Source organism: Capsicum annuum, chromosome 2, assembly GCF_002878395.1.
Source record: "Capsicum annuum cultivar UCD-10X-F1 chromosome 2, UCD10Xv1.1, whole genome shotgun sequence".
In the NCBI taxonomy this organism is placed as follows: Eukaryota; Viridiplantae; Streptophyta; class Magnoliopsida; order Solanales; family Solanaceae; genus Capsicum; species Capsicum annuum.
In genome coordinates, this window is record NC_061112.1 from 133,212,726 (window position 1) to 133,223,092 (window position 10,367).

General features: G+C 30.7%; 1 pseudogene; it reads right to left on the reverse strand.

The window, feature by feature from the left end:
* Nucleotides 1-686: 686 nt before the first annotated feature.
* LOC107859541 lies at nucleotides 687-4,833 on the reverse strand (annotated as a pseudogene).
* Nucleotides 4,834-10,367: the final 5,534 nt, after the last annotated feature.

A 10,367-nucleotide genomic window follows, 5' to 3' on the forward strand; every position in this document is an offset into this window, starting at 1 on the left:
TGCGGAGTAGCTCTGATTCGGAGACTTAGAGTGAGCTCCTGATGTTCGGAGTATTACTTATCTCTCTCCTATGTTAGACTAGCCTCTAAGTTGTATTCAGAGGTAAGTTGAATTAGTGTATTTCTCCTTGATATATCACTTTTGTAATCTTATTATGTTTAGAAGCTGTTATATTGATACCATCAGGTTTTGGGATTCGTCTATATATTAATCTTTATTTCATATATTTCGTGTTCTTTTTCTTATGTTATTGAGTAGTCCGTTACTAGTCGTTCCGGACTACAGGTTGGCTAGCCTACTGGTGAGTTATGGTAGGCACCATCATGACCTGAAAAGTTGGATCGTGACACTTTATGTATTAGGTTGGTTCTTAAGTTGTACTGTTTATCCATTTCCTAGTTTACAAGAGTCTTGTAATTTGTTGATTGTTGAGGCTCAAGTGTTTTCGTGAAGTTTGGGTTAAATAGGTACAGATTGTGATTTTTTACACCTCTTTGAGCCGGATATTTTTCACGTGAAAATTCACTGTGTTATGTACTTACTATTTTAGCTAGTTCGAAACACGTTTGTCAACCTGTTTCATAGATCAGTAGGGCACGTACTCTAACACACACAAAATTATTGATAAATCAGTCGCAATATTCCCTAACTAATGGGCTATGTTCGAACAAACAGCAAAGCAAGTGTAAATAAGAAAATTCATAAAATGGTTAGGTAAAAAACTTATTTGCATTAGGTACTTACATCAAACCAATAAATGCATGACATGTTTCTGCATATACACTGAATTTTAGCACTGTATCTAAGGATGCTATCGAGGATATAACTCAGTTATCGACACCTCATTTCCTGATGAACAAATTGATTTACTTTCGGTTACTTTGCTTGACTCGGACATTCTTGAATTGTAAGTCTGTTGGTTTACATCGTTATGTGGCACTGGAACTGGAAGACTCAGTGAGTGACTACTGAGCATAAGAAGTACTGCACCCATGGTTGGTCTATTAGCAACATTTTCTTGAACACACAATAAAGCAATGTGTATGCATCTCATTATGTCACCATTGGGTCCTGAGCTTCCCTTCAGCACGGGGTCTATCAAATTTGAAATTGTTTCTTCGCGCCAGTTAGACCAAGCCTGTGATAGTTCAGGCCAGACAAAGCCATAAATTACACCACCTCTGATTCATAGTATACCTCTTTTGAATTATTTCATTCTTCTTGAGAAAGGCCTTTGATAGCATTATTTATAGGAAGTGTTTGTCTAAATAGCAATTAATTTTTCTTTTAAATGTTTCAATAGTAATGCTGAATTTGAAAAAGAACTCGACAAAAATGCTTATCAATTTTCTAAAACATTACATATTTCGGAATGATTTGATTTACCAAAAGACTAATATATGAGAGGCAGAGGGATTGACAGATTGAATATAATGCATGTAGCAGGGTCTCGGCTAGTTTGGATTTGAGTAATACTTAATTGATTGATTGACCTCGTTACTTACATTGCTCAGAAGGTCTTCCACAGTATCTCCTTTTCTGGAACAAATGTTTCTTCGGCCGCTTATTATTTCCAGGACTAGTACTCCAAAGCTATAAACGTCTGATTTTACTGAAAATTGACCCTGCATTGCATACTCGGGTGCCATATACCCACTGCAAAATCAAAACAAAAATTACCCGACTTCTCTAACAATCCGTAATTTTCATATGACTCAATGGTTTAATTTTTTTTCTGATACAAAATTATCATCAACAGACCAAGGCAAAAAGGCCAAGAATTCAATTCTCTGGAGGTTAGTAGTTCAAACAGGGGGCTCAACAAGACAAATTAGTAAGCTGTCAAATCAGTAGCCGCTTGACGTTATCACTCAGAACTACATTACAATTAATAAGAAATTACCATATAAGAATTCATCTTTGAAAATCCTGGTAACATTTTAAGGAAACTTGTTTTCTTATCAAGGTTTTTATTTTCTAAATGGTTAAAGAATCCTTCCTAGCTATACAAAAAAAAGTCTTATCTAATAAGAGATGTAAAGCCAACAATTCTGTTTGTGTTGCCTTGAGTTTCATCCAATGTAAAAAGTCTTGCCATGCCGAAGTCTGCAATTTTAGGATACATCTCTGCATCTAGTAGAACATTACTAGCTTTGAGATCACGATGAATGATCCGAAGTCTAGAATCCTCATGAAGGTAAACGATTCCCCTAGCAGTGCCTCCTATGATTTTGAATCGCTTTTCCCAATCCAGTTGTCTACGTTTAACTTGATCTGGGGATTAGAGGAAGAATATAACTTACTATAATTTCCTTTCCCAACTCATAGTTATGAAATTACTTTTCCAGCAAATAAGTCAGATAACCAGACAACAGTCAAATTACATTAACAAACATTAACCAATACATACCAAATAAAAATTGGTCAAGGCTTGCATTGGGAACAAATTCATAGACAAGAAGTCTCTCTGTTCCATCTAGGCAAAATCCGAGTAACCTGACCAGATTCCTGTGTTGAAGCCTGGCCACCAACAAGACCTCGTTTTTGAACTCTAGATCACCTTGGCCTGAATCTGTTGATAATCTTTTCACTGCTACTTCTTGTCCATTTGGTAACATTCCCTGAAGCAGAGGAACATAAACTGATGAATCTATTATCAATTCATCAACAACAAAGCCCCAACCCCAAGCTAAGTAAGTTGGGGGTCTTTCGTATGAATCATCACCGTCCATTTTATGCATCAATTAGCAGGTGTAATCACCTTATACACAGGACCAAATCCGCCCTGTCCCAATTTCTTAGCATTTGAGAAGTTGTCTGTTGCTGCTCTAATTGTAGAAAAATCATATTGCAAGGATTCTACATCGCTAATATCATCCCGGAGTGTACCTTCACCAAAGAAGTAGTAATAACAAATTATATGTATATAGTGAAACCTGCAGTTCTTAAGAAAGTTCAACATTCCTTAATCATCTTGTGAATTAAGAATCTATGCTAGCTAGCTTACCTTGAAATCTGTCCACCAGCTTCCTCTTTCGCTTCTTCATTATGACGACAATAATGCATACAGTGAGAATAACAACCGTAATAGTTGGCACAATGACAATAATGACAAGTCGAACTTTATTATCATTGCCTGTTGGAGCTGTTTTATCATCATTTCCTACAAAAATGCTTCAAGTTAGTGTAATAATCTCAGTTTTAACTACTCATGTGAAAATACGTTACTATCTTCACTTTCCCAATTCTTTTGTCCTGCGTCCCCTCACCCATTATTTCAGAAACTACACATATTAAATATCACAAATACAATATTGTTATACCTATAATTTGATATGCTTTTCTTTAATGTAAGTCAAATCTTGTGTTATGATGGTGATGAATTGTGTGATCTCAACTAAAATTTGAAGCTGTTGATGACAATAATAACCATGCACACAAGTTGGATCAAATTAAGTTGTTAGTGATGACATATTTTATTGTACTTAATTATGTTTCGGTACATCCGTTCACGTGTATGCCTAGAAATTATTTTAATGTGTGTGCTTTTCTACCATATTTAACAATTGTAACCATTTCGTACAGAGGATATATTAAATTAAATTTTATTGTCAAAATAAGGTAAACATAGAGTATTTAATTACTTCTTTTCAAATCAAAGTGGAAAGATGTAATTTACCTGCAGGTGGCGGAGATTCAAATGGCACATCGAAGAATTGAGAACTTTCATAACGGAAATTGCACCTAGGCCCTATATTTCTGCCACCCCTCTTGCCAAGGCAGGGACAATTAGGCATATTTCCATAAGCCTCAGTTAAGCAATTGATGCAATCCTGAGGAGATAAATCAGGAGTACACTGTACAAGTGCATATATAGTCTGATCATCTGGACCTGTCACATTACCACTAGAATATTTTCGATATGGGCCACCATCTGCAGCACGATTTCGTAAATCATCCAATAATGTTTTAAGCTTCTGGTTAAATTCCTCGGGTTTTGAGGCATTCGCAGGATTCCAAAAGTAATATGTAGAAGAAAATGACTTAGTTTCTATGATGGATTGATTATTCGAGTACTGCAACGAGCACTCATCATAGCCCCCAAGAGCTGCTTTTTGGTTAGGGCATGACTGTACAAGCTTTCTAGCAACGTTATTGACGCAACTGCGACATTGTTGTAGCTCCACATCTCCTCTACATAGCACAATACCACTGACCTTGTCGGTGTTTTCGCCGATGGAAGCATAGTAGAAACCATAGCTATCGATCTTTGATGAAAGGTTAGAGAGGAGTGAATCAAGATTCTTCTGGTATGCACTATTCTCAGTATAGTTGTCACCATTAACAACACATAAACTGTATCGTAAATCAGGGAGCTGCGCTAGGATATTGAGTACATGAAGATGGATATGCAAAAAAAGAAAGAGTAGCACCTTCTGAATAGCCATCGTCAAGACTGTCTATGTTGCATTTCGATACATAGAAGCTTACATATTTTGATCACAGATAAAATGAGTTGGCTTTAATTTTATTTTATTTTTACTTAAAAAATATCAGACATCAGGTCGTTAAAAGTTGTCGCACCGAATATACCACTTTCTAATACAAAGAAAAAACAATAACCTTTTGAATGATGGAATGAAATTTCTGACACAAGTGTAAAAAACAAAAATAACTTTTTTCACTTATTTCAAGTGATTGAAAGACTTTTTAAGTAATCAACTCTATATTTGAAAGAACATGTAATACTATTCTAGAATTAATAGGAATATTGCGGTAATATACTTGTCTCCATTATTATTTCTCAAGAGAAATGTGAAGTCTAAGCTGAAGAAGTAAAAATGAACAAAAAGTGTATTTAAAACTCACTAGGATTGGATGCAAAATTAGAACAAAATAATGTGGTTGTAGAAGTACTCTTGACAAGATGAAAAGTATAAAGATGAGAAACAAGCATACTTTTGACTTGACAAGTGACTCTTAGGAGTCGTTTGGTAGTGTTTACAATAATAATACAAATACGATGTATTAGTAATGTTTGCATTAATAAAGCATGTATTAGTTATATTTGTGTTAGTTTGAGATTTTTCTTATTCACTGTTTGATTTGATATATTAAAAATAACATTGCATACTTTTAAAAAAAAATATTTATTTACAAAATACCTTTTACAAATATGGTGGAAAAGATGTAGAAAAGGTTTATGTCTTTTATCATGCTAATGTATGTATTAGAATCCATTATAATACGAACCTCAATGCATAATAAAGTGCATAATCAATGCAACAGATAATTTTAATGAATGACAAAAAATTCAAACAAGAGTTATAAAGTCCTTCACACTTTTATACTCCCTTCGTCCCATTTTATTCGTCTCAAATTTTTTAATTTGATGTCTCATTTTACTTGTCCTTTTTTACTTATCAAGATAAGACAATTTTTTTTTTCATTTTTTAGCATTAATTCTTGAAAAATGTTATTAAGAAGATTACTATTAAGAGTACACCATTAAGAATATAAATGATGTTTAGATACTAGCCATCCATCAATATTAAAACTAATAACAAGAGTAAAATCACTAATTATTATTTTTTTAATAATTGTGTTATTCTAATTTGGAATGAGTAAAATAAGAATGAGGGAGTATTATTTTTTTAATAGACCCTCCCAAACGAATTCTTTCAATTTATGGGATCCGACAACTCAAATTTATGGGGGTGATGAGATAGGTGTGGATAACCACAAGCCACCAAGGTGGCAAATTTTGGCCGCTACTTGCTCTTCAACTTGATATGATTGATCAGAAAATGAAATTTTTAGTTTTATTTATCACTTTTGATATATCAAGAAAAGATAAATAAATTTTTTTATCTTATTCATTATATTAATTATTTATTCTTTAAATTATTTTTAAAAATACATATTAATCTAAACATCAATTAAGAATGATAGTATGGTAAAATAGTCATATTAATAATTATTTTATTAATAAGTGTATCATGTCAAAAAATGATAAGTAAAAGCAAATGAAGGAAATAATAGACATTTGGACATAAATATTTGATATTATTAAGAAAAAAATATTCCCTCCATTCTAAAATAATTAAATTATTTTTTAGTATTCAAAATAACTAAATTTTTAAAAGTCCAAGAGAATTGTTGAAACTTTTTATCTTTCCATTTAGTGAGATTCTTAAATAATTCATATTTTCTAGGAGAATAAGTTAAGAATTATTAAAAGGATAAAAATGAAAAGTAGTTTACAAATTATATCTTTAAATAGTTTTCTTTAAGGGTGTATCATATTTCAACAATTCAATTATTTTGAAATTGAGGGAGTAATATTTGAATTTAATGACTTGTTAGACCAAACTTCTAACATCATTTTAATGACTTATTTGACCAAACTTCTACTCCTCGTTTTCAAATTATTGGTTTCAAATTTTCTAATTTAATTTTTCATTTTATTTGTCTTTTTTCATTAATCAAGAAAAAAAAAATTCATGTTTTACCCGTTGAATTAATTATTTTTTCTTCAAATTAAAATATAAACATCATTTAATAGGGGTATTATGACAAACTAATCATGTTATTAATTATTTTTTTAATTAATGCATCATCTCAATTTAAGATGGGTAATTTGGGATGGAGGAAGTACTACCATCATAATTTGAAAAGCGATTTTATTAAAATAGTTTAGGTAAAAAAAATATTTTGTGCTTGACCGATAAATTTAACGATGTTGAGCAATCATTAGCGTTTAGACATCACATATTTCTATAATTTGCTTGGTCTAACTTTTAAAATGAGAGAATCAATTTACTTGGCCAATAAATTTATAAACCCTTTTGAGCGTCATGTGATTATACTCTGTTTAAGTTTTTGAAGGCAAAAAATCTTCTGCTTCTTTTCAAAAAGTGCTTTTTAAAAAATAAAATATGTAACCAAGCTTTTTGAGATAAAATAAAGAAAAAAGGGTCAAAAATATTCCCCTACTTTAATTTATTAGCTAAGTTTATCCTTAATTATATTTTAAGGTCAAATACATCCCTATTGTTAATGAAGTATTCAAGAATGGTCCTAATTTGGATGGAATGCCCAATTCAATTCTATTGTCCAATTTCAAACAAAATTGCCTTATTTTATCTAGGAGAATCTCAAAAATAGATTCAAATTAGGGTGACTTTCAAATTTTAGACCCAAATAAAAAGATTTTCTTAAAATAGTCTTTACCTATCAACTAATATTTTTTTGAACGAAATTGCCCCTAATCAATGAAATAAATTACATAAATGATCCTCATAATGGATAACAACTCCATATTTATATTTTCAACTTTTATTTTTTTTTCTCTTTTTAATTTTTCTTTTTTCTTTTTTCTTTTAATTTTTCGTAACCCTTACTTTTTTTCCTTATTCCTCTCAACTTTTTTTTTTTTTTTTTTTATATTAGAGAAAACACCCAATTACCCCCTTGACCTATACCCAAAAAATTTATGACACACCTCGACTTAAAGTGGGTCATATTACCCCCTGAACTAATTAAAAATGTAATTTTGACACCCTTAATACCTACGTGGCACATACGTGGCACACATGTGTGCCTACGTGGACACTTCAGTGTGTTGTGCCACGTATGTGCCACGTAGGCACCACATAGTCACTAAGGGTGTCAAAATTACACTTTTAATTAGTTCATGGGGGTAATAGGACCCCCTTTAAGTTGAGGTGTATCATAGCCTTTTTGGATATAATTCAGGGAGATAATTGGGTATTATCTCTTTATATTATTTTTATTTTTTATTTTTTCTTTCTTATTTTTTATTCTTTATATTTTTTTCAGTCCTTATTTTTTTTCTTTACCTCAACGTCTACTTTTATAACAAAAAACATTTTTTTATTTTTCTTTAATTTTTATTTTTTTCTTTTTAATTTTTTCCCGACCTTTATTTTTATTTAATCTTTTATTTTTTATTTTTATCAACCTTTAATTTTTTTCCTATTCTCTCTCAACCTCTACATTTTCTTTGATTTTTATTTTTTTAATATTTTTCTTCATTTTCTTCTTTTTCCGTATTGTTAGAATTTTTATTCTTTTTTTCGATTTCTTTCTTTCAAGTTACATCTCATGAGCAAGAATTGACACTATCACATTATAAAGGCAGGACTTATGACTTTCGAACAACAAGTTACGTTTCATGGGTAAGAGTTGATACTACTACATTTTAGAGGCAAGACTTATGACTTTCAAACAAAAATTATGCTCCACGGGCAAGATTTGACTCTACCACGTCATGTTTTCATTTATGAGATGTTCTACAACTATTGCCTTAGAGGCAAGACTTAGCTCACGGACTTTCAAACTACAAATTATGTCCAACGGGCAACAGTTAACTCTACCACGTTATATTTTCATTTATGAGATATTCTATAACTATTGTCTTAGAGGCAAGATTTGTCTCAAGAACTTTCAAATTACAAATTATGCCCCACGGGCAAGAGTTAACTCCACATCGTTATGTTTTTATTTATGAGATGTTCTACACCTATTGTCTTAGAGGCAAAACTTAGCTCAAGAACTTTCAAACAACAAATTATGTCTCACGGGCAAGAGTTTACTCTATCACGTTATGTTTTCATTTATGAGATGTTCTACAACTATTACCTTAGAGGCAAGATTTCGCTCAAGGACTTTCAAATAACAAATTATGTCCCACGGGCAAAAGTTGACTCTACCACATTATGTTTTCATTTATGAGATGTTCTACAACTATTGCCTTAGAGGCAAGACTTGACTCAAGGACTTTAAAATTATAAATTATGCCCCACGGGCAAGATTTGACTCTACCACGTTATGTTTTCATTTATGAGATGTTGTAGAACTATTACCTTAGAGGCAAGACTTCGCTCAAAGATTTTAAAACTACAAATTATGCTCCACGGGCAAGAGTTGACTCTACCACGTTATGTTTTTATTTATGAGATGTTCTACAACTATTGCGTTAGAGACAAGACTTAGCTCAAGGACTTTCAAACAACAAATTATGTCTCACGGGCAAGAGTTGACTCTATCACGTTACGTTTTCATGCCCTTAAATTTTCTTTAATGTCAAAAAAAGAAGATCTCTTTGTGGATTATCCAATTTTTTATTTATTAGCAAAATAAGATAGAAGTTGAAAAAATAACGATAAAAAAAAATAGAGAAATTAAAAAAAAAATTGAGGAAAAAAAGTAAGAAAAAAATAAAGGTTAAGAAAAAAAGCAAAAAAAAAATTAAGAAAAATAAAAATGACAGAAAAAAACAAAAATAAAGTTTGGGAAAAATGAGGAAAAAAGAAGAGAAATGATAAAAGCCAAAAATAAAAGAAAAATAAAGGATAAGACAAATGAATTAAAAAAAGAATAAATAATGTTTGAGAAAAAAGAAAAAAGAGAAAAAAAATAAATATTGAGACAAATAAATTAAAACATGAAAATAAAATTAAAGAAAAAATTAAAAAGTGAAAATAATAAAAATAAAAATAGAATTTGAGAGACAAATGAGTATGAAAAGTTAAAAAATATTTGAGGTGTAGGGACAAAATTGTACTTGTACTATACTAAAAAGGGAAGAAAGAGATAATGTTTGAGAAAAAAGAAAAAAGAAGAAAAAATAAAGGTTGAGACAAATAAATTGAAACGTGAAAATAAAATTAAAGAAAAAAATAAAAAAGTGAAAATAAAAAAATAAAAATAAAAATAGAACATGAGAGACAAATGAGTATGGAAAGTTTAAAAATATTTTGAGGTGTAGAGGGGCATTTCAGAAAAATCAGGAAAAAAAAAGAAATAATAAAAACAAAAATAAAGGTTAAAGACAAATCAATTAAAAAAAATGAAGAAATAGATAATGCTTGAGAAAAAAAAGAGAAAAAAATAAAGGTTGAGATAAATGAATTAAAACATGAAAATAAAATTAAAGAATTTTTTTTAAAAAAAGTGAAAATATTCAAAAATAGAATTTAAGAGACAAATGAGTATGGAAAGTTTAAAAATATATTTGAAGTGTAGGGGGCAAAATTGTACTTGTACAATACTTAAAAGGGAAGGAAGACTAGTTTTCAAAAACTTTTCTTATTGGGTTTAAAAATCTAAAGCCACTCATATTTGAGTCTATGACATGACACATAATTTCCTGATTTTATCCTAAAACCCAACCCGACCCGATCCGACCCAAACTTAATCACCTATTTAGCACTTACCATTTTCGCAATTCATTTCTCTCAGTAACAAGAAGGATTTTTGAAGTTGCATTTTTTTTAAAGATCTTAATTAAAATTGTAGGAAAGAAAGGTTAGGATTTAAGAAAAATAACTCCATAGAGTTCT